The sequence below is a fragment of the Streptopelia decaocto genome (assembly GCF_964273445.1).
Source record: "Streptopelia decaocto genome assembly, chromosome: 9".
NCBI lineage: Eukaryota > Metazoa > Chordata > Aves > Columbiformes > Columbidae > Streptopelia > Streptopelia decaocto.
Window position 1 is genome coordinate 21,867,792 of NC_138664.1, and position 23,715 is coordinate 21,891,506.

General features: G+C 53.1%; 2 long non-coding RNA genes across 2 annotated transcripts in view; one reads left to right on the forward strand and one right to left on the reverse strand.

Moving 5' to 3' along the window:
* Positions 1-11,459, reverse strand: part of LOC309443938 — a 45,073-nt gene extending 33,614 nt beyond the window's left edge. The window contains exon 1 of the long non-coding RNA XR_014184883.1: positions 11,353-11,459. This is a non-coding gene — a long non-coding RNA (uncharacterized lncRNA). The remainder of the gene's footprint in view (positions 1-11,352) is intronic.
* The window catches only part of LOC309443939, a 56,221-nt gene continuing 42,616 nt past the window's right edge, over positions 10,111-23,715 (forward strand). The window contains exons 1-2 of the long non-coding RNA XR_014184885.1: positions 10,111-10,225; positions 11,179-11,255. This is a non-coding gene — a long non-coding RNA (uncharacterized lncRNA). The remainder of the gene's footprint in view (positions 10,226-11,178; positions 11,256-23,715) is intronic.

The following is a 23,715-nucleotide window of genomic DNA, read 5'->3' on the forward strand; positions in this document are numbered from 1 at the left end:
TGTTTTACTCGTCTATTAATACTATTTAACATATTTAAAGCAGTACAGAGAATGCCACATTGTACACCTCATGTTGCAAACATCGGCACTGAGCGTATTTCTGATATGAAATACAGGTGGATGCCTCTTGGAAAATATTTGTTCCTTTATAGAATGTTTTTCCATTTTTTTTTTCCCATTGTCTGGAATGCTTTTCCTATTCCTCTTTCCCTTTATTTCCATCCTGGGATGTGAATGTAACTTCCTACAATCAGCTCTTTGGGAAAGAGCGTGAAATCCAGGTGTTCACTTTGCTGTAGTTGGGAGGGGAACAAATACAGCGGTTTTGACTATTGATGTGATTCAGAGCAGCACATCAGACAGTTGCACTGGGTGCGGCTTTTTAATGCAGGACTTGCAGAATCAAGAGGAAAAAGCCCAAACAAACACTTTCTCTGGGAACTGAGTTTCTAAAGGGAACATGACTCAGAGTTTTCCAGTAGCCACCAATTTTTTCCTCCAGGGCATTTACTCCTGATGTTCATCTTCTAGATGGTCTGTTTCAAGTGAAAAATGTGTTTTTATCTTGTGCAGTGCCCCTGGACCTGAGCAATCTTGTGATGGGACCCGCAGTGATGGAAGTTCTGTTTGCCTGTGGAGAATCCAGGAAGGTTCCTTCCAACTTGAGCCAAGAGGTGGAGAATCTTTTTACTCCCTCAGCTTCTGAAGCCATTTCTGCCAAAGCAGCAGCTGCTGAAAGTGACATAACGCAGGCTGATTATGCACGTCCCAATGTGAGTCGTCAGCACAAGGCCAGGAGAAAACCCTTGGGCACTGAAGATGAATTTGGCGCTTTCCGCCATCGCATCCTCCTCTGCTGAGGCCATGACATGAGGGGCAAGGTGTCGGGCAGAGTGACAGCCCAAGCAGCCAATCAGAGGTCAGCACCTCAGATGAAGGGCGGGCACTGCATTGCAGGAGCCTGACCAGCTGGGGGCCAATCAGAGCCGGGATCACCTCAGGGAAGGGCGGCCCAAAGCAGGGCAGAGTGACAGCCCAGGGGACCAATGCGGGGCAGCGTCCCCTCAGGGAGGAGACTGGCCGCCCTGCCGCCCGGTGCTGGCAAAGGTGGATGTGAGAAGGCGGCGGCTCTGCCGGTGGCCGGGCTGAGCTCGGACATGGCGCCCGTGGGGCTGCCCCAGGGCTGAGCAGCCCCGGCCCTGGCCCCGCCTCCTCTCTTCAGCCCTCCCCCAGCTCCACCCCCCTTGCCCATGTTCTGGACCCCCCGTCTCTGTGGGAGCCACCGCCTCACAGAGTCAGTGTCCCTGGGCTGTGCCACCACACAGCAGCCAGGGGCCACTGGGCTTCTCGCCGCCATCGCCGCCAGCACGTGGCCGCCAGTGATGAGGACGTGACGCTGAGGTGGAGGACGGGGTGGGTGGGCGATGATGGCGGGGCCGTGTTTGCCGTGGGGGTGCCCGCCATCACCTCACCCACATCCCCTCCCGCAGCACAAGCGACCCCACAGCGCCTGGAGGACGGTGAGGAGGGGAGGACGTGGCCGCCACCACACGTCAGCCCTGAGATGGTGAGCTGAGAGGGGGGATGGCGGGGCTGGGGTCTCCCCTCAGAGCAGGGGGTCCCAGGGCTGACGCTCTCCCCGCCTCCCCACAGCTCCTGCTCATCATCTCCTGACGCTGCCCGACCTGCTGAGCCGGGGCCAGACCTGCTGCTGCCGCCATGAGCTGTGAACAGCGAGGCCGCCTGGGGCCACTTCTGCCCCCTCTGCCCCCACCAGCACCCGGCCCTGCAAGATGCCGCAGCCTCAGCTGTGAGCCCGCGGCACCGCCAAGGGACGGGAGGGTGGTGGCACTTTGTCCCCAGCCCATGACAACGTCTCTGCTTCCCCCTCCAGACACCAACGGGCTGAGCCTCCAGGGCCTGGGCCCCTGTCAGCAGCCAGCGCTGGTGGCCGCCATCCCCTCCCCTTTGCTCACGGCCACCACAAGCTGCTGCCTGCCCAGCAGCACCTCTTCCTCCTGGGTTACGGCAGGACCCTCTTCCTCCATGACTCTGGCTGCCACACCTGCCACTGCCAGGCCCTCTCCCGTGGCATCGATGACGTACGCCGACCCCTCACCCCCACCCCTTTCGCCCATGCCACCGCCACGCTGGGTGACCGTCCCCTCCTCCCCACAGGTGACAGCAGACCCCTGTGAGGAGCCCACCCATATCTACGTGCTGATGGGGCAGGAGCAGCAACAGGTCAGCAGCAGGTCCTCTTCAGAGAAGGTAGCGTGCATTGGAGACTTGCAAAAGGCCTTTGAAACTGCTGTGAACTGGGGCCCTGTGAGAGTCATGGGAAGGTCATCAGCCTTGCAGCTCTGCAGCAGTTAAAACTGCCACTGAAACACTCTTGGTGGCAGATGCTGTTCTGTGGGTTTCAATTTGGGTATTTTTTAATCATTTTGTTGAGGTACAATTCTTTATTTGGAATCAGGTGACGGGATTGACGCTCATCTTCTCTTTCTGGAGCACATCCTGACATCCTTTATCATCCAGAGCCCTGTGTTCCTGAGAGGAGCGATGGCCACAATGGAGAATGACTTCTGTGAGTAGCAGCTGCAGCAGCAGCCTCGGACTTTGTGAATCCCCAAAGTCAACGGACGTGGCTGGTGCTCAATTCCTGAATATTGATGCGCTGACACCCTAGAGTGAATTCTGGGGCACTTCCTGAGAGCAGCCAGACTTACCAAGGTGTTCTCAATTAGACACGGGAAGCTGTGTTTCCTCACTCCCTGCCACTGTGTACAGGAGTTTTAAAGACGTCATTGCTCGCAGAAAGGTCTGACATCAGTAGGGTTACCTTCTGTGCCAGGTACTTGGTTGTTTTCATCAACTTACAATCAAGAAAAGGGAAGACTTGACCTGCTAATGCCATTCAAGACTCTAGAGGGAAAGGAAGGTTGTCTGGGGCACAGAAATGAGTGTGGGTTTGTTGGACTTGAGGCAAAGTAAGCAGGGGAACACACTTTTTCAAAACTGTTTCTTGACCAGCAAATTGCAATGGCAGTGTTAGGCTTGCCCCAATGTATCTCTGTTGGAGGTTAGGGCTGGTTGTCCTGGGTACTCCTGTAGAAAACTTGACTTTTAAAATGTGCTTTCATGCAACAACATTATTTCTTTTCAAATGTGGTTTCTTGGCAGTCGTTGCTGAGGGAATGGCTCCACCACAGAGGATCTTCTTTCCCCTAGAGAAGATTTGCATGGCCTCGCAGCACAGCCAGAGCGCTGGAGCGGGACTGCACAACGTGGGCAACACATGCTTCCTCAATTCCATCCTGCAGTGCCTGACCTACACCACCCTCTGGCCAGCCACCTGCTCTCTGGGGAGCACAGCCAGGCCTGTCAGCACTTCTGTGAACATTTCCTTGTACATCTGTTGAGCAGGGCCCAAGGGCTCCCAGTATCTGGAATTGATTTAGGAGAAAAGCAGCCCTTCTTTGTCAGTCCCCGCAGGGCTGTTCTTTGAACATGCAAGCCTAGAAGCTGCTTGTTGTATCTCTTTCTATCCCCAGGTCTCAGTCCCTCTTCTTGTAAGTTAAATTCTCTTTCTTATTGTACAGAAACCTTTGGTCAGTTCAGCGTCCCTCTGAAGAACATTTTCCATGCACTAAAATATCCCAGGGCTGTTTGGACGTTGGCACCTTGGGAGAAGAGGAGTGGAGTCTGTTCTTATAACTTCAAGACAAGATCTCCATTAGGTTTCCCATTGCTGTGGATATTTTGCTAACCCGAGAAGCTTTCTTCTCTCCCTCCCTCTTCAGGGAGCCGGGAAGGCTTCTGCACGGTGTGCAGAATGGAAGCACAGGTTAACGAGGTCCTGCATTCCTCAGCCAGGGCCATTGAGCCTTGAGCAGTCGTCAGTGTTCTCAGACATAAGCCATTTCAGGTACTTTGATATGTTTTCTTCCATTCCTGTAAGAGTGAACTATTAACTACTTCCTTTTTAGAAACAGGAGAACATTTCCAGGATTGCAGGCAGGAGGATGCCCACGAGTTCTTATGCTGCACTGTGGATGCCATGCAGAGAGATTGTCTGAGTGGAAGCAGCGAGTAAGTGCAAGGAAATTACCTTTTGAGTGTTCCTGAGCCCTTTGGACTCCTTGATGTACTCCCATAATGGAAAACCTGGGCCCAGGGCTTTCAGACAAGCCAAAGTCTTGGAGGAGATAACTCTGCCTTCCCATTTATTTCCAGCATGGACATCTCTTCTCAGTCAACTACCATCATCCATCAAATATTCGTGGGCTTTCTGAGATCCAGAGGTACTTTTCCACAACTATTGCTCTCCTTGGAATTTTCTGTGCCCTTCTGTCTGCCTGTGATAATCAGCTGATCAGCTAATTAGCATAGTATATATGAGAAGTGTAAACCAACATAACCAACTTCTCTTATCGCTGAACATTTCCATTTGCCTTCCAGTCTCGTGCAAGAGCTGCCAAGCTGTTTCTGATTCCTATGAGGCCTTCCTGGATGTTCCTTTGGATACAAAAGTAAGAGGGTTTGTAATTGTGCTTCAAGACATCCCAAAGCTTTCCAGAATCCACGCAGTTGGCTTAAAAACTGACACTGCGAACACAAGAGATCTTGGTGGTGGGTGGGAAGTCAAATGAACTGTGTCCTTCTGGGGAGGCCGTGCCAGTGGTCTCCCTGTCGGTGCCGGCTTTAAGCTGGACGGGCACACATGAGCCTCTCTTGCCTCCATGGCGTATTTTCCTCCTTCTTCCCTTGCCCTCCCACAACACCCATCTGGCTCCCAGGCTGATGAGGTGTGTTGTTTCCATTGTTGACAACCCTGCACACCATCGGGAGCTGAACTGCGTGGTGCCACAGAGAGGGAGCTGTTGAGAGCCCCAGGAATTCCTCGGCAATGAGGGAAATGTTCAGTGTAATACCCTCTGTATGGACGCTGCTTGTGGGTTCACAGTGGGTCTCCTCGGCATCAGCTACCTGGGTTTTTGTGTAAACTCCTAGTAAGTGTTTGGGCAAAGATGTTTCTCCAAGTTCATTTCTCTCTTTTCTAACTCCTCCAGGCAGCTGCATCTGTCACCGCAGCTCTGGAGTACTTTGTGAAACCTGAGCACCTGGATGGCAACAACTGCTTTAAATGTAGCAAGTGAGACAATTACTAATGACATATTAATACTAGATCCTGCATGAAGATGCTGCATGTCATAGAGCAGAAGTAATTTTTTCACATCAGTTTAGTGCACAATGAGACACAGCATATTTAATATGGCCTTTTGGTACTGAATAACCTTAAACCAGTGTAATGATGTGTGAGACGTGCACATTCGTCTGGCCTCGTGGGAGGAAAAAATGGTGCATTTCGGCACTTGGTTTTGTGCTTGGTTTCAAGGTGTGACAAGATGGTTACTGCCTCCAAGAGGTTCACAGTCCATCATGCACCAAAGGTTCTTACGGTGTGTCTGAAGAGGTTTGGAGACTTCACTGGTGACAAGATCAGCCAGGTGTGTGTGCAACTGGAGTGCATATTTCTCTTCCTGCAGCAGATTTCCCAAAGCAGTATGCTCTTCTGCAAGCTGTACATGTTGAGTTTTTCATGTTCCCTTCTGGGAAGAGTTCCCGTAGGAAGATGAGCATGTCCTCTGCTCCAGCAGAGTGTCTTTGACTGGTAGCAGTTTCCTGCCACCCAAACCATGACATGTTGCTTTAGGGAAAACCAAGTGTTCATGAGACCCAAAGATGTCATTATACACTTTTGCCCCCTCAACTTGGAAGGCTGTTTCATGAAATATTTCAGGATCCATTCTGAGCCCTCTTGGTCTCTCCGTAGGTTGTGGAGTGTCCTGAGTACCTGGATCGTCACCCATACATGTCTCAGACAGCCGGAGAACCTGTGCTCTACTCCTTATATGCTGTCCTGGTGCACAGCGGTGTCGGCTGCCATGAAGGACACTATTTCTGCTACACAAAGGTAAAGAGCAACTTCCTTCCTAACAAGGGCAAAATGCATCCTGGGGAAAACAACTTTCATGGCAGTGTTATGGCAGCCAGGGTTTTGGGGAAGAAGGTCTCCCTGGATTGGATTTGTTTCAATGTACTCTTGGTTCCGCAGGTTTTGGCCTGTGTTTTTGTGGAGAAGGCATGCAGCTCATCTGGAGATGCTGACGTTTTTCTTCACAGGCCAGTGGTGGACTGTGGTACAAGATGGACGATGAGTCTGTGGCTCTTCATGACATCGACACAGTTCTCAGGCAGCAAGCCTATTTACTGTTTTATGTCAGGTAATTACAAGTACTAAGACGTTTTTGGAATATGTTTCCTTTTCATGGTTATGCTATTTTTCTTCTCATCCTCCTGAGTGTTTCTCTTTCTGTCACAGCAGACAAGTAACACCTGCATTGTTCAGCGCTGTCAAACCTGAACTACCCCACATCCCTATTTGTCTTTCCTTGTTGGGCTTTAGACTGCTGTCCTGCTGTAAACTGCTACTTGTCTGCTAGCTGAAGCTGGCTGCTGTTTTAAACCAGAGGAGGACTGATTTCAATTACATATTAGGAAGAAATTCTTTACTGTGAGGGTGGTGAGACTCTTGAAGAGGTCGCCCAGAGAAGCTGTGAATGGGGATGAACCCTCACTGGAAGTGTTCAAGGCCAGATTGGATGGGGCTTTGATCAACACAATCTAGTTGAAGGTATCCCTGCCCAAGGCAGGGACAATGGAACTAGATGGTCTTAAAGGTCCCTTCCTACCTGCACCATGTGACGATTCTATGAAATGGAGGTCGTAGGGGGCAGACCTGGTTGGAAGAACCCAATACAGTTTCCCGTTTGCAGTCGTGGTTACATCTTGTATCTCTTGTTGAAACTGTTCCAAGAAATTGACTGAAGCCCAGAGGAGCCTGCAAGGACAACCCTAAACTGAGGTGACTCTTTTTTTTCTCCAGGTGCTCTGGTTTGAAAAGTGGAGAAGGGGTTTCTAGCTCACTGGTGCCATCACCTGTCAGTTCCTTCCTCAGCCATTGGGTGGCCGGCAGCAAGCAGGTGAGTTGTGCAGCGCCACAGGGTTTGCCTCATAGAACTAAGGTAACTCTGGGTAGGTGGGTCAGGACACAGATGGACAGCAGGTTTCTTTCAGGAATCTTGGCAGTGCTCTCTTTTCCATCTCGCGGCAGCTTTCTGCACAGTTGCAGCACGGCTCCCTCTCCCAGCATCCACCTGGATCCCTTCCATTTGTCCTCCTTGGCCCCCCTGCAGCCTCCAGGAGCCATTGGGGAGCCCTTACAGCCTCTGGAGTTTCCCCACTGTTACGGTCCTGTCAGGAGGAGAGGGCAGGACCTTTTCACAGGTCTCTTTGCAGGACATGGCGGGGGGCATGGAGGACTCTCCAGAGTATAGCAGCTCCTCCGCACCAACCAACACCAGCCCGCAAAGCTGGGCAGGTGCACAGGAGGCAGCTGCGGGCTGGCCGTGCCCCATCTGGCCAGGAAGGCTGAACATCGCCTCCTGCCTGGGCTCCTGCTTGCACTGCTTCTTCCGTGGCTGCATAAGGCTGGTATCCAGAAGGAAAGCCGCATGCCCACTGCGCTGTCACCCCCATGACCGTGTGCTCCACTCTGCACGAGAGGACAGCAGCAAAGAGGAGCGGGGATTCAGCCCTTCTGCCCACTGCCAGGAGAACGGTGCCAGGGAGAGGCCCAGGAGCAGATCCCCGCACTGGGGCAACGATCTCCGCAGCTGGGTTGTGGACACCGCGGACTACGAACACTCAGACCGGAGGAGGGGGAGAACCAGTCCCCTGAGCTGTGACCCCACTCCCAGGGATGACAGAGCGGCAGTGCCCTCCAACCGCAGCTCTCAGTGTGCTCCCGCCCCCAGTGCTGCTCAGGAGCAAACCCAGCCAAGGCAGAGAAAGCGGAGCAGGTCCCCACAGCAGGGCCGTGATCTGCACAGCCAGCTTATGGAGATCATGGACCAGCATCGCCTGGCAAGGAGCACGAGGAGGTGGAGAATAAGTTCTCCATGTTGGGACCGAGCCCCAAGGGATGTTGCAGCTCCAGTTCCCTCCAATGCCAGCTCCCAGTGTGCTTCGGTACCCCCAGCTGCTCAGAAGAAAACTCAGCTGAGGCACAGAGACCGGAGCAGATCCCCACAGCGGGGTCATGATCTCCACAGCTGGTTTGTGGACACCACAGACTATGATCCCTCAGCAAGGAGGAGGAGGAGAGGAGGAAGGCTTCTGTGCCCAAGAGATACACATCAGGAGAACAGTAGTACTGTTGGCACTGCAGTAGTGATGGGGGCAGATTGTGACCTGAGAGAGGAAGGAACACAGCATCTGACCCCAGCAATGTCAGAGAGGAGGAGGAGGAAGAATCCAGGAAGCACCAAAACTTCCTCTAGCAGGGACCAAGCTGCACCAAGGGCACCAGCAGCTCCCTCATCCCTCCTCCCAGTGCTGCCTCTGACCACGAAGAGCTCAGAGAGCCCCTCCAGACACACGGACAGCTCTGCCTGCCTGCCCACAGGCCCCTTGAGGAAGAACTTGAATGTGGGTCCAATGTTTGGGATCACTTCCCCAAAACAACACTCATTTCGTACCAGCAGGCAGAAAAGCCAAACCCATAATTAAAAATGTGTCCTTTACAGGGTGTTTTCTTCTCTGTGGATTTTGGGGCAATTGGTGAGTACACCCAGTCTGAGCAGTTTACGAGATGGGATTTTGAGAGCTGTCTGATGCAATGTGCCCATGTTGCAGTCTCTTTTTTTTAAATATGGAGCTTGAGTCCCTGGAACTGAAATGGGCTGGATGAGCCAGCGGCAAGTGAGACTGACACTGGCTGACGGCCCGTCCAGAGTGTGTTGCTCAGTGGCACCAAGTCTGGTTGGAGGCCAGTTACAGGCAGTGTCTCCCAGGGGTCAATACTGGGTCCAATCCTGTTTAACATCTTCCGTAAGTGGTCTGGATGGTGGGGCAGAGTGCACTCTCAGCAAGCTGGCGGAGGACACCACACTGGGAGGAGTGGCACTTAGGCCGGGGGGTCGTGCTGCCATCCCCAGGGACCTGGGCACACTGGAGAGATGGGCTGACAGAGATCTCATGCAGCTCAGCAGAGGGTGCTGTGTGAGTGACGCGCACTGGCAGAGAGTGCCCAGGGAGCTTGTGGAGTCTCCTTCCTTGGAGATGTTGCACAGCCCTGTGAACACCATCGTGGACAACCGGCTGCAGGTGGCCCTGCTTGAGCAGGGGGTGGGACCAGGTGACCTCACCCTCCAAGTGACCTCACCCTTCAAGTGACCTCCTGGCCAGTCTCAAGTAGCCTGTGGTCTGTGAAATGGATGCCTAGAAGAGGATCCAGCCACTAACACTGTCACCCTCAGGCAGCCATCGACAACTCCACCAGCAAGCTGCAGTCCCTGGAGGGAGAAATCCACCCATGAGGAGCACAGGCACCTGCACCCCGAATCCCAGAGCTGCCCCAGCCCACTCCCCCTGCAGCTGTCCCAGCCCAAAACCTCCCTGACCTGTCCCACAGCCCCAGGCCACCCCACGGCCTCTCCTGGCAGCAGCAGCTGGGCCTGGGGCTGCTCCATCCTCCACTAACCAGGTGCCAGCAGCACGGGTGCGGGGAAGGAGCGGGGTCTGCAGGAGCTCCTGCAGCAGGAGGTCTCCAGCCAAGGCAGCTGCGGGAATCGTGGCTGCTGGTTTGTTCTCTGCCAGAGGCTGCACTGGGACCCTGGGGCTGTTGTTGCTGCCTCTGGCTCAGGTGTGCGTGGGCTGCTCTGGCCTTGTTCTCCTGGGCGGGGGCACTTGCTGGAGAGGAGCTGCTGGGGCTGGAGCTGGAGAGAGCAGGAGAAGGGGAAGCAGCTGGAGGGTGAAGTGCAGGGATCCCCACAGCTGCTGCTGCAGCTGCACAGAGACAGCTGCCCCTCTGGGCGAGGAAGAGTCCCTGTGAGCAGCCGCAGCAGAGCAGATCACAAACCTGCACCGCAGGGTCTGGCTCAGTGAGGAAAATTACTGTACGGCCGTAGAGTGTGTGTTTGCATGGTGTGTGTCTGGGAAGCCTCGTGCTGTAGAGCTGTAGAACACCGATGTCTTCTCCTAGGTGGAGGATGGGCAAGCGGCTGGGGCTACAGAAGAGAAAGGGAGGACAGAAACACAGAGACAGAATTGCCTGAACTCCACAACTTGCCTGGCAGGGCAGAGAGCAGGAACTGTGGTGAGTCCTGGGCCCTTGGGGTCATGTCACCCTCTTTTTTGTCCCAGTCCTTCCCTGCCCTCTCCTGTTTCCTTCTTTGTCGGGTTTTTTTGGCTTCCGTGTACCTCTCTTGCCCTCTGTTATTATGCTCTGCTCCCTGTCACCCCTTTCTCTTTTCTCCAAGTCTTTGTCATCCAACTGTTCCTCTCCTCATTGCTGCTCTTTCCGGCTCCCTGTGCATTATTTTTTCTGTCCCTCTCTACTCTGCAGGCCATTGTCTCTTTCTTCTTCTCCATCTCTTTGTCTTGATCTGCGTCCCTGCCTTTTTCCCTCGTAATCTTTCTGACCTGTTCTCTGTCTTTTGTCTCTTTCTGCCTCTATGTCCTGCTCTCTGCCCTTGTCTTCCCCTCTCCTTCATTCCTTCTGCTTTTCTTTCTTTCTTTCTTTCTTTCTTTCTTCCTTTCTCTCTTGCCATGTTCTGTTCACTGTCATGGGTCCAAAGCAGGGCAGAGTGACAGCCCAGGGGACCAATGCGGGGCAGCGTCCCCTCAGGGAGGAGACTGGCCGCCCTGCTGCCCTGTGCTGGCAAAGGTGGATGTGAGAAGGCGGCGGCTCTGCCGGTGGCCGGGCTGAGCTCGGACATGGCGCCCGTGGGGCTGCCCCAGGGCTGAGCAGCCCCGGCCCTGGCCCCGCCTCCTCTCTTCAGCCCTCCCCCAGCTCTACCCCCCTTGCCCATGTTCTGGCCCCCCCGTCTCTGTGGGAGCCACCGCCTCACAGAGTCAGTGTCCCTGGGCTGTGCCACCACACAGCAGCCAGGGGCCACTGGGCTTCTCGCCGCCATCGCCGCCAGCACGTGGCCGCCAGTGATGAGGACGTGACGCTGGGGTGGAGGACGGGGTGGGTGGGCGACGATGGCGGGGCCGTGTTTGCCGTGGGGGTGCCCGCCATCACCTCACCCACATCCCCTCCCGCAGCACAAGCGACCCCACAGCGCCTGGAGGACGGTGAGGAGGGGAGGACGTGGCCGCCATCACACGTCAGCCCTGAGATGGTGAGTTGAGCGGGGGGCCCCAGCAGCTCCTCTCCAGCAAGCGCCCCCTGCCCCCTCCCCCGCCCAGGAGAACAAGGCCAGAGCAGCCCACGCACACCTGAGCCAGAGGCAGCAACAACAGCCCCAGGGCTGGGCCGGGGCTGCTCAGCCGTGGGGCAGCTCCACGGGCGCCATGGCAAAACTCACCCTGGCCTCCCGCAGAGCAACCACCTGCTCAGCCTGGGCTGTGCCACCATTGGTCGGGAGGGCTGTCAGTTTCCTCCCCTGAGCTGATCCTGCAGCTGATTGGCTGCCTGGGCTGTGACTCTGCCCTGGTTTGGGGCCCACCCTGGCCTGAGCTGATACTCTCTCTGATTGGCTGCCTGAGGGGTCACTCTCTCCACAGTGTCTGCCTTCCCTGAGGCGCTCTTTTCTGATTGGCTGTCTAGGATTTCCCTCTGGCACCCCCCACCAAGTGATTGGTCAGACTCTTTGTTAATCATCATGTGCTGCACTCCTGCCAGGTCTGATTGGTGGAGCCAGCACAGCCCGCCCCTGAACGCTGCCCAGTTTGTTCAATTGTCGCCAACTCTCCTGCAGGTCTCAATGCTTGATTGGCTGCTTACATTTCAATCACATGACTTGCCCCGCCTCCTCAAATATGATTGGCTGCATTTCATCCACTGACTGGCCCCAGACTTCCGGGCGGTTGTTGCCAGGCAGCGAGCTCCACCTGAAAATGAGGCTGTGGGCCCTGAGCAAAGGCCGTGGGTGATGAAAGACACGTGGGGACCCTAAACATGAGGATTTGGCCCCAGGAAGGAGGCTCTGGGCACTCAGAAGGACGGGCAGATGCTACAGATGGCGCTTTGGGGCTGACCACGAGGGGACCCTCTTGGTTCCCGCCCGAGCTGGGTTGGTGCCCGTGACCCCCCGTCCCAGTGTCTGCTGTGCTGTCTGACCGCAGGGGCCTCTTGTCCTGCCAACCTTCTGCTGCAAATCCTGCTGTAGGAAACAATCGCCTCGCCAAGAGATCAGCCCGGGCAGCATCTCAGCAAAGCGTATTTTATAAACCATTTGGCAAGACCAGGTGTTCTACCCAAAGACAGGCACCGGGAATAGGACAAAAAGCCCCGGTTACATACCCACCGATCCAGCTGCACATCCCTCCCCTGCTCCCCGTCGCTGGCGCTGCAGGGTTACAGACCACCCACTGCTTGCCGCAGTCTACCTGTCTCATTCATCTAATTCTGACAACCCTCTAACCTTATTGGTTTATTCAAAATATGGATTCCTGGCTCTTTGGTTACCCTTCCCCCTAGATTAACTTTTAAAATACAGTTATCAGTTTGGATTCCGGGATTATTTCAAATGGACTTTGTTTTACGTTACGGATTCGTAGGCTGATGTCTCTGAGTCCTTCCCCTGCTGGGGTCAGGTGCCAGATCAGTTCCAAAAACAACATTCCCCCTTCCAATGGCTCCTTACAACTCCACATTGAAACAGAAGGGACAGCAAGATGGGCACACACAACACACAGCTCCCAAAACCCACCACAGAGACTTCTCAGAATGGGGATTTCTCCAATTGCCTCAAAACCCAGCGAAGCAAACAGCCCATAAATGAGACACATGAGGCCAATAGGAGTTTATTTTTAATCGTGTCTTTGTCTTTTCTGCCCGCTGGTGCCCAGTGAGTGTTTCTGAGCACGATCCCGCCGTGGCGCGCAGGTTCAGCTCTTCCTCCAGGGGCCGTGGGCAGGCGGGCCGGCGGCAGAGCTGCCCGTGGCTCTGGAAGGGCTCTCTGAGCTCTTCCTGCCACAGGCAGCACTGGCTGCTGGTGCCCTTGGGGCAGCTTGGTCCCTGCTGGGGCAGCTTTGCTGCTTCCTGGACTCTTCCTCCTCCTCTTCCTCCTCTCCAGCATCACAGGCGTCAGATGCTGTGTCCTCCCTCATCCAGGCTGCAATCTGCCCCTGTCACCACCGACCGTTTTCCTCATCTGCCTCTGCAGGGCACTGAAGCCTTCCTGCTCGTCCTCCTCCTCTGTGCTGAGGGGTCACAGTCCGTGATCTCCACAAACTGCCTGTGGAGATCATGGCGGCGCCGCGGGGATCTGCTCCGCTCCCTCTGCCTCAGCTGGGTCTGCTCCCGAGCAGCTCTGGGTGCGGAACGACACCGGGAGCTGCCGCTGGAGGGCCCTGGAGCTGCATCATGCCTTAGGGCTTGGTCACACCGTGGAGGACTTGTTCTCCAGCTCCTTGTCCTCCTTGCTGAGCAATGCTGCTCTGTGATCTCCAGAAACCGGCTGCGGAGATCATAGTCCTGCTGCGGGGATCTGCTCCGATCTCTCCGCCTTGGCCGGGTTTGCCCCTGAGCAGCTCTGGGGGCAGGAGCAGAATGGGAGCTGCTGCTGGAGGGCACTGGAGGTGCTGGTGCAGGCTGGGAGCTGCTGCTGGAGGGTCTTGGAGCTGCCTCATCCCTGTGAGTGGGGTCACAGCTCAGGGGACTGGTTCTCCCCCTCCTCCGGTCTGAGTGTTCGTAGTCCGCGGTGTCCACAACCCAGCTGCGGAGATCGTTGCCCCAGTGCGGGGATCTGCTCCTGGGCCTCTCCCTGGCACCGTTCTCCTGGCAGTGGGCAGAAGGGCTGAATCCCCGCTCCTCTTTGCTGCCATCCCCTCGTGCAGAGTGGAGCACACGGTCACGGGGGTGACAGCGCAGCGGGCACGCAGCTTTCCTTCTGGACACCAGCCTGAGACAGCCGTGGAAGTGGCGACGCAAGCAGGAGCCCACGGAGGAGCTGCTGTTGATCCTGCCTGGCCAGATGGGGCACGGCCAGCCCGCAGCCGCCTCCTGGGCTCCTGCCCGGCTTTGCTGGCTGGTGATGGCTGGTGCGGGGGAGCTGCTGTCCTCTGGAGTATCCTCCATGCCCCCCGCCATGTCCTGCAAAGAGAGCTGTGAGAAGCTCCTGCCCTTTCCTCCTGACAGGACCCACCAGTGGGGAACCCCCAGAAGCTGTGAGGGGACAGCTAAGGGCCTCCCAAAGGCTCCTGGAGGCTGCAGAGGGGACAGATCCAGGTGGGATGTTGGGAATGGGAGCTGTGCTGCAACTGTGCAGAAAGCTGCCGTGTGGGAGGGAAAAGAGAGTGCTGCCAAGATCCCCAAAAGAAACCCGCTGTCCATCTGGTGCCTGGACCACCTCCCCACAGCCGCCTTAGTCCTACGGGGCAGATGCTGCGGTCCCACAGAACGCACCTGCTTGCTGCCAGCCGCCCGCTGACTGAGGAGGGAACGGGCTTCTGGTGGTGCTGGTGAGGAAGAAGCCCTTTGTCCAACTTCCAAATCAGAGCACCTGGGGAAAAAAAGAGGGATCTCTGTCGAGGGCTGTTCTTGCAGCCTCCTCTGGGTTCCGGCATTTTCTTGGAACAGTTTACATGACAGGGAGAAGATGCAACTAGGACCACAAATGGGAAATGTGGTTGGGCTGAACGATGCAGGTGGTAATTGTCTGCTATGACAGAAACACTCAGGAGGATGAGAAGAAAAATAGCAAAGACAGGAAAAGGAAATGTGTTCTGAACACAGTTTAAACTTGTGATTACCTGATGTAAAACAGTAAATAGGCTTGCTGCCTGAGGACTGTGTCACTGTCGCAAAGATTCACAGTCTCATCGTTCATGTGGTACCACAGTCCATCACTGGCCTGCAAAGAAAAGCGTCGATATCTGGAGATGAATGGCACGGCTTCTCCACAAAACACAGGCCAAAAACTGCCGAACCAGAAGTGTTCAAAACATATGCATTCCAGCCCCTGAGGAAACCTTCTCCCCTCAAATCCTTGGCTGTCAGTAACACGGCCAGGAAAGTCAGTTCTCCCCAGGATACATTTTTCCTTTGTTCAGAAGGAAGTCGCTTTTCACCTTTATGTAGCAGAAGTAGTGTCCTGCACGGCAGCTGCCACCTCCGTGCACCAGGACGGCGTATAAGGAGTAGAGCACAGGTTCTCCGGCTGCCTGAGACGTGTACGGGCGAAGATCCAGGTACTGGGGATACTCCACAACCTACGGAGAGACCAGGAGGGCTCAGCAATGACCCTGGAACACCTCAGGACACAGCAATATGTCCCGAGTTGGGTGGCAGGAAACTCATCTGGACCAAAGCAGCTCTGTGGGAGCAGAGGACACACTTGTCTTCCCACAGGAAGTGTCCCCAGAAGGGAACGTGAACATCTCAACATGAGCAGCTTGCGACAGAGCGTCCGGCTTTGGGAAACCCGCTCCAGGAAGAGCACGTTGCACTCCAGTTGTGCACACACCTTGCTGATCTTGTCGCCGGTGAAAGCTTCAAACCTCTTCAGACACACCGTGAGAACCTTGGGCGCGCCATGGACTGTGAACCTCTTGGAGGCGGCAGTCATCTTGTCACACCTTGAAAGCCAGGACAGAGCCAAGGGCTGAAACACACCACTTCTTCCCCCAAAGGCCAGACAGCCTTTCCTGTCTCACACATCCCCGTGCTCTTTTAAGGCTTTTCAGTACTACAACGCCATGTTGAAAAACCTGCGTCTCATTACTGTGCCTTAATCCAATGTGAAAAGCTGACTTCTGCTCAATGACACCTTCGCACAGGATCCAGTATGAATACATCATCAATAATAGCCTTACTTGCTACATTTAAAGCAGTTGTCACCATCCAGGTGCTCAGGTTTCACAAAGTCTTCCAGAGCTGCGGTGACAGATGCGGCTGCCTGGAGGAGTGAGAAGGGAGAGCCCTGAGCTCTGGGAAATTCCCACACCCAAACACTTACGAGGAGTTTACGCAAAAAAAACAGCTTGATGATGCTGAGGAGACCCACTGTGAACCCACAAGCAGCGCCCAGGAGGCAGAAAGAGGGTGTGATGCTGAACATCTCCCTCATTTCCCAGGGATTCCCAGGGTTCCCCAGAGCCACCTCTTTGTGGCACCGCACAGTTCAGCTACGATGGTATGGGTGTCACCAGTGATGGAAACAACACCCCCGTGAGCCTGGGAGCCAGACGGGTGTTGAGGGAGGGCAAGGGAAGAAGGAGGAGGGTACGTCAGAGTGCAGAGAGGGGCACGTGTGCCTGTCCAGCTGAAACCAGCACCGGCAGGGAGACCACTGCCATGGCCTCTGCAGAACACAGTCCATTCCACCTCCCGCCCACCGCCAACCTCTCTTGTCAGATACATTTTTAAACCAACTGTGTGGAATCTGGAAAGCTACAGGGGCCTTGGGACGTCTTGAAGCACAATTACAAACTCTCTTACTTTGATATCCAGAGGAACATCCAGGAAGGCCTCGTAGGAATCGGACACCGCTTGGCAGCTCCAGCATGTGACTGGAAGGCAGATGGAAATGCTCAGTGACAGGGGAAGTCGACTGACTGTGCCGGGTTACCCTCTTCACACCCACTGCACCAATCACACCATCGGCTGTTGTCGCAGGCAGACAGGAGGGCACAGACTATTCCAAGGAGAGCAATAGCAGTGGAAAAGTACCTCTGGATCTCAGAAAGCCCCCAAAGATCTGATGGACGATGGTGGTTGCTTGAGAGGAGATGTCCAAGCTGCAAACCAACGGGAAGGTGGAGTTATCTCCTCCCAGAGTCTGGCTTTGTCCGAAAGCCCTGGGCATAGTTTTCCTTGAGGGGAGGACATCAAGGACTCCAAAGGGCTTGGGAAGGCTGGAAACACAATTTGCTTGCGCTTACTCGCTGTTTCCTCTCAGACAAGCTCTCTGCATGGCATCCACGGTGCAGCGTAAGAACTCGTGGGCGTCCTCCTGCCTGCCATGCTGGAAATTTTCTCCTATTTCTAAGAAAGAAGAAGTTACTAGTTCTCTCCTACAAGAACGGCATCAATCATGTCACAGCTCCTGCACTGACTCACCTGTGAGAAAATCGATGACAGCCCAAGGCTCGATGGCGCTGGCTGAGGAATGCAGGACCTGTTGAACGTGCACTTCCATCCTGCACATCACGCAGAAGCCTTTCTGGCGACCTGGAGAGGGAGGGAGGAATGGGAGAGGGAAGCTCCTCAGGTTTGCAAAATATCCACAGCGATGGGAAACCTAATGGAGGTCTTGCAGTTTAAGAATTCTCCATTCCTCCCAAGGTGCCCAACAAGCCCAGGACATTTTAATGCACAGAAAACTTTCTTCAGGGGGATGCTGAACTGACGGAAGCTTTCTGTGCAATCAGCAAAGGAGTTTAACTTGCAGGAACAGGGACCAAGAGCCTGGGATAGAAAGAGGTGCCTTTCTGAAGATGAACACATCCAGATACAGCAAGCTGCTTCTAGGCTTGAGTGTTCAGAGAACACCAACTCAGGGAGCTGACAAAGAAGGGCCACTTTTCTCCTAGATCAGCTTCCAGATTCTGGGAGCCCTTGGGCCCTGCTCAACAGATGTACAAGGAATGTTCCCAAAAGTACTGACAGGCCCGGCTGTGCTCCCCAGAGAGCAGGTGGTTGGCCAGAGGGGGGGTGTAGGTCAGGCACTGCAGGACGGAGTTGAGCCAGCACGTGTTGCCCAGGTTGTGCAGTCCCGCTCCAGCTCTCTGGCTGTGCTGCCAGGCCATGCAAATCTTCTCTGGGGGAAAGAGGATCCTCTGCGGCGGAGCCATTCCCTCAGCAACGACTGCCAAGAAACCACATTGGAAGAGAGATGAGTCCATGTTCTTGCACAGAAGCAGATTTAAAAGTTGAGTTCTGGACAGGAGCACCCAGGAGAACAAGCTCTAACCTCCCACACAGAAACACTGGGGGAAGCCTAACACTGCTCTTGAAAGTTCCTGGTCAAGGAGCAGTTTTGGAAAATAGCGTGTTCCCCTGCTCACTTTGCCAAAAGTGCAACAAATCCACACTCTGACTTCTGTGCCCTGAGCAACCTTCCTTTCCCTCCGGAGTCTTGACCTGGATCAACCCCCGGCACAGTCTCCCCATGCGTGTCAGGGCTGCAGGGTGCCCGGCTGACGGGCTGCGATGCTGGAGCCGGGCAGGACGGGGAAAGCACCCAGTGCAGCGGGTGAGGAACTCGCTTCAGACGGGCAGGAAAGGTCCCCGTCCCACAGCACGGCTGCCTCCTGCCCGCCCAGCTGCCTCTCGCTGCCCGTGCCCTGCAGCAGGAGCTGGGTCCCCTCTGCCCGCTGTGCTGTGCTGGGGCCGGCTCCCAGCTCCGAGCAGCCCTGGGCTTCAGGCAGCATCACGGCCAACACCTGTGGAACCCCCCTGCCAGCGTGCAGGGAAACGTGGTCCTGGTGTTGAGCAGGGAGCGCTCGCTGGCCCCCGCCCTGCCCAGACAATCAGGGCCCCTCACTCACCCATCTCCAGGTGCTGGGCCATGCACAGCTCCTGGGGCTCTGCTGCAGAGCTGCTCTCCTGGGGAGCCCTGTCCTCCTCCAGGGCCACCACGGGGCAGGTGAGGTGTTTGTCTGCCATCTCGTGGGTTTGGGGACAGAGGTATGGGTGAGGAATGGGGAAGACTTGGTGAAACACCACGAGTCTGCCAAGGGCAGCCGGGAAAGACGTGGGCTGCACTTGGGGAGTCCTCAGCACAAGGCTGCCGGGGGCAGAGGGGAGTCTGCCAGGGGCAGCTGAAGTGAGGGTATGGTTGGACTCGATGATCTTAAAGGTTCGCTTCCAACCAAAAAGATTCTCTAAATCTCAAACTCAATGAAAGACGTGGGCTACGCTCGGGGGCTCTCGCCAGCTCCGTGCTCGCACCCTGTCTCGTCACCGTCCTGCCGGACAGTGTGGGCTGGGGCTGCAGCTGCGCTGAGCACAGGCAGGGCAGTGGGTGTCACAATGTGAGGTCATAAAGGGCCCCACTGTGACCCTGCGCCTGGGGAGCGAGGGGCAGCATGTCCCGTTGGGAGGAACAGGCCAGTTCAGCCCTGGGCACCTGGGTGCTCTCAGGTGTCTCCAGGTCCCCCTTTGCCCTCATGTCCCCTCGGGACTGCCCTGTTGCCCTGTGGTTTGTTCCAGAGCCCCGTGTTCACCTGACTGGCTGATCTGAACAGCAGTGAAGCTGCTCCTTTAGTGGGTTTGTAGAGATTTCTAGGGAATTCCAAAGGGTGGGCAGCAGAGGGGATGGGCTTTGTGTGCTGTCTCACCACTTACGGAAGCTCTCAGTGGCTTGAGGATAAACTGAGCATATAACCAAGTGACAAACTGTTGGAGCGGGCAGAGCACAAAAGGAGGAATCCAGGTGGTGGGGGGTGAAAAAAGTTGGAAAGGCTGAGGTACTAAATGCCTTCTTCGCCTCAGTCTTTAACAGTCAGAACAGTTGTGCTCCAGGTACCCAGCCCTTGAAGCAGAAGACAGACATGGGGAGCAGAGTGGAGCCCCAATGATCCAAGGGGAAATGGTTGGCAACCTGCTACACCACTTGGAAACCCACAAGTCTGTGGAGCCAGATGGGATACACCCAAGGGTTCTGAGGGAACTGGCGGAGGGGATCACTGAGCCACTTTCAATTATTTACCTGCAGGAGGACAAGAGACACAGAGAACATCACTGCTTTCCCTTATTAAATTCATCAGTGGCCACACAGTGTCTTTGTTTCTCGTTTAACTGTTCCTGCAGTAGTAACAACTCATTATGGGGCCCTTGAATTGCCTTACAGCTCTGGGCTGAGCTTTGATCTGGACTGTTGCTGTGCTTGGCGGCTGCTGTCCTTGAGGACCAGACGAACTCACTCCTGCCACCCTGCCTGGCAGTTCATTCCACCCGTGTCACAGCTCTGTCTGCAGCACTGACAGCTCCAGCTCCCCCAGTCAGGTCCTGCCGCGATTGAGAGACGGGGACGCAGTTTGATGCAAACAAGTGTCCGATTTATTGATCAGAGGCTACACATTTATATAGTCTATGGCTAGCGTGTTACATACTGATTAGTTACTTTTTGCAAAGTTAGTTCGGCTGAGAAGGTTTTACAAGCTACGTTCCCATCGCTAATAGTTGCTAACAGTTGCTAGTTTCATGGTCATAAGATATACTCTGTTGCAAGGAGAAGACACCTGTTTATCACAGTAAGTCCCTTGTTCTTTGTTCTTGCTTCAGCACGTTGTAATTTTCCACTGCAGCACATTCCCACTGTTGTCATGGCCTACTCTTACAACAGACTAGCTAACTTATTATATGTATATAAGACTATGTTATAGATCAATTCGCATCATATGAATTCAGACAACCCACATCTCCCCCTTTTTGTTTTCAGTCATCTGACTCTTCCCAGGGTCGACGTCCGACTAATTCCAGGACATCTTGTTTCACCAACATTTCAGCACTGGGGGTTTTTGCGAAGTCTCGTTGCTGTACAAGGAAAATCTTATTCATTGAAGCAGTTATCGATTTCTGTAAGCACTGCAACACACACGGAATCATTATTAACAGCACACAAATTATTAAAAGAATAGAAACTCCCTGTTTGAGCAAATCTTTCATCCATCCTGTAATGCCCCAAGAAGCCAACCAGCTGTCAAACCCGTCTGTTCTTACTGTAACAAGATGTACTCGGTCCCGCAATTCTTCAATCTGCTTATGGACACTTTTCGAATGATCAGACAAATTCATACAGCACATCCCTTCAAATTCCTGGCAGCCATGTCCATGAGCTAACAAGAGAAAATCGATAGCTGCACGATTTTGTAAAACTGCATGTCGTAAGCTATCTACATCATTGGCTAGGCCTGAAAGAATATCAGAGGTTGTGTTAAATTCTTTTACAGCCCAACAGGCTAGTCTTTTAATCTTATTCCAATTGCTTGCAGCCATTCCTCCAGGTAAAAAGAAGGAGATCCTAAAGACCCTAGGTCGACTTGGTCGTCACAATCTGGACCTAATTGGTGTAACGACCTTTTTCTTCGGGAAGACGGGATAGTAGAAGAGTGAAAGAGGTCTCTCATGTGGGGTGCAAATAAAGTAAGCTTCCCAATATAACAAGGACCTCCTATTGGCTTGTAGGGGATTCCTGGCCATGCCCTATCTCCACAAATTAGGAAATATCCCTCAGGTAGCTTCACTTGTCCCGTAAAAGTTTTACCAATGTACATGGAGCCCATATTGCGTGACACATTCCAATGGAATGAAGCACCTGATACATTTTGGTATGAAATTAATCTTTGTAATGTTTCTGGATCACCTTCCCGTATCAAGTAGCTCTCAAGAAGGTCCCCAAATTCAATCACTCCAGTTCCATTGACCGGAAGTACCTTAGGGGTAAAGAAAGAACAGTTTTTCCATCGACTAACATCAGCCCAGCCTGTCAAGGGTGGAAAAGAGCCCCATAACTGCAGCTCTTGTACCGGCAAAGGGCTAGAAATATTAAGCAATTCAATCAGTCTTTTCTGATAAAGGGCTCCCCTTTGTGCTGGCCAGTCATTTTCCTTATAACATCCTACCGCTTCATAGTCCCCATGAGAGTCTTTTTGCTCATGCCAGGAATAATACGTGTGATTAAGTTCATTCTCCAAAGAAGAGGTATTTACAAATCCTACAAAATCTTGCGGGTCTAAGTACGGATAGCCTATTAAGCATGTTCTAAAGGGATCGCCTACTTGTGCTAAGGATAAACAGAAATCTGTAGTCCCAGTGCGGTTTGCCCAGGTAAGCCATACGTTAGTGCGAGGGTCAACATGATGCAAATCAAAGCAAAAGCCTATACCTATGATAAATGACAAAGAGACTAACACTTTGCCCATGTTTGCAAGTTCTTATTCTTCCTTCTGTTTCTCTTTTTTAAACACTTCTTTTTTGTTTCTTCCCACTTATCGGGGCTTACTTCCCAAATTTGAGGTACCGGAACAAATTTGGCACACTCAATAGTTCTCCAAAGGATATTGTCTGATCGTTTAGCGATATATCTGTGCCATTCTTCCGACTTTGTCTGGTAAGAATGAGACCTTTCACCCTCAATTCCCGTATCTACCACCCTGGGTTCAAAAAGGTTATTTGTGCTGAAATGGCGAACTACCGGAGGATTGCTATCTAATAGAGAACAATTCAAAAAGTTAAAAACGTACAAGGCTTTCTGTATTCGCTCCTCTGGCGTAGCAGTCCCTATTCCCCCTTTTTGTTTTAATAATAAGCGTTTTAAGGTTTGGTGAGAGCGTTCTATCAGAGCTTGACCCGTGGGGGAATGAGGGATACCTGTAACGTGAGAAATTCCCCAAAAAGCAAAAAAGGTTGTTAAAACTTTAGACACATATGCGGGACCATTGTCTGTTTTAATTTGAGAGGGTACCCCTAAAGTGGCAAAAGCGCGTATTAGATGTTTTTGCACATCGCGTGCTTTTTCTCCTGTATGACAGGAGGCAAATAACATTCCCGAAAATGTATCAACAGAGCAATGAATAAACTTTAAACGACCAAATTTGGCAAAATGAGTAACATCTGTTTGCCAGAGTTGAAGACTCTGTAAACCTCTGGGGTTAACTCCTCCTGCTATGGAAGGAAAAGAGTGTCTCTGACAATCAGGACACACTGCAATGACATTATTGGCTTGTTGTGAGGTAAGTTTAGCTTGTGCGACACGGAAGATAAGTTCCTGTAACAAGTCAAATAATGCAGCATGAGAAACATCCCGTAATACAGAAGCCTCAGCTCGGCTAACAATTCCTGCAACATAAGCAGAATCAGTAATTATGTTAAGAGGAACAGACCATTTACGAAAAACTCGAACAACTGCGGATAATTCCACTATTTGAGGAGAACCTTGAACAATTTTGATATCAGATTCCCAGGGCTACAGCTTTCTCCATGACTTCATGGTATTGTGCTGCCACTAGAATGTCATCCATATAATGATATAACAATGCAGCAGGTACCACAGTTCTGACAGGACTAAGTATTTTTGCCACATACCATTGGCATATTGTGGGACTATTTTTCATTCCCTGTGGTAGCACAACCCACTGGTATCTTTGCAAAGGAGCTTGCATGTTGACGCTAGGGACCGAAAAAGCAAATTTAGGAGCATCGTCTGGATGCAATGGAATATTGAAAAAGCAATCTTTGAGATCTATGATAGTTAAATGCCAATCTCGAGGGATCATGGTAGGTGACGGTAGCCCGGGTCGCAGGGCTCCCATGTTTTCCATAGCGTCATTAATTTTTCTCAGGTCATGGAGCAAGCGCCACTTGCCAGTTTGTTTTTTAATAACAAAAACAGGTGAATTCCAGGGACTTGTAGAGGGTACAATGTGTCCCATAGATAATTATTAATCTCTTGCAGTAACTGCTCTACTACTTGGGGTGAGCGCAGTGATGTAGAAGGAGGCTCTGGGAAACTTCTCAGTTACACATTCCTTAGCTCTATTTACCTTTTACAATTAGACATGTCAAAAACAGTATAAACCAGTATAATAAACCTCAATCCATTACTCTATTTTCCTAAATCTAAATCAGTTAATATTCTAGCAACTTTTAAATACAACCTCTTCTAAATTCACGTCTATCATAGCATTTTA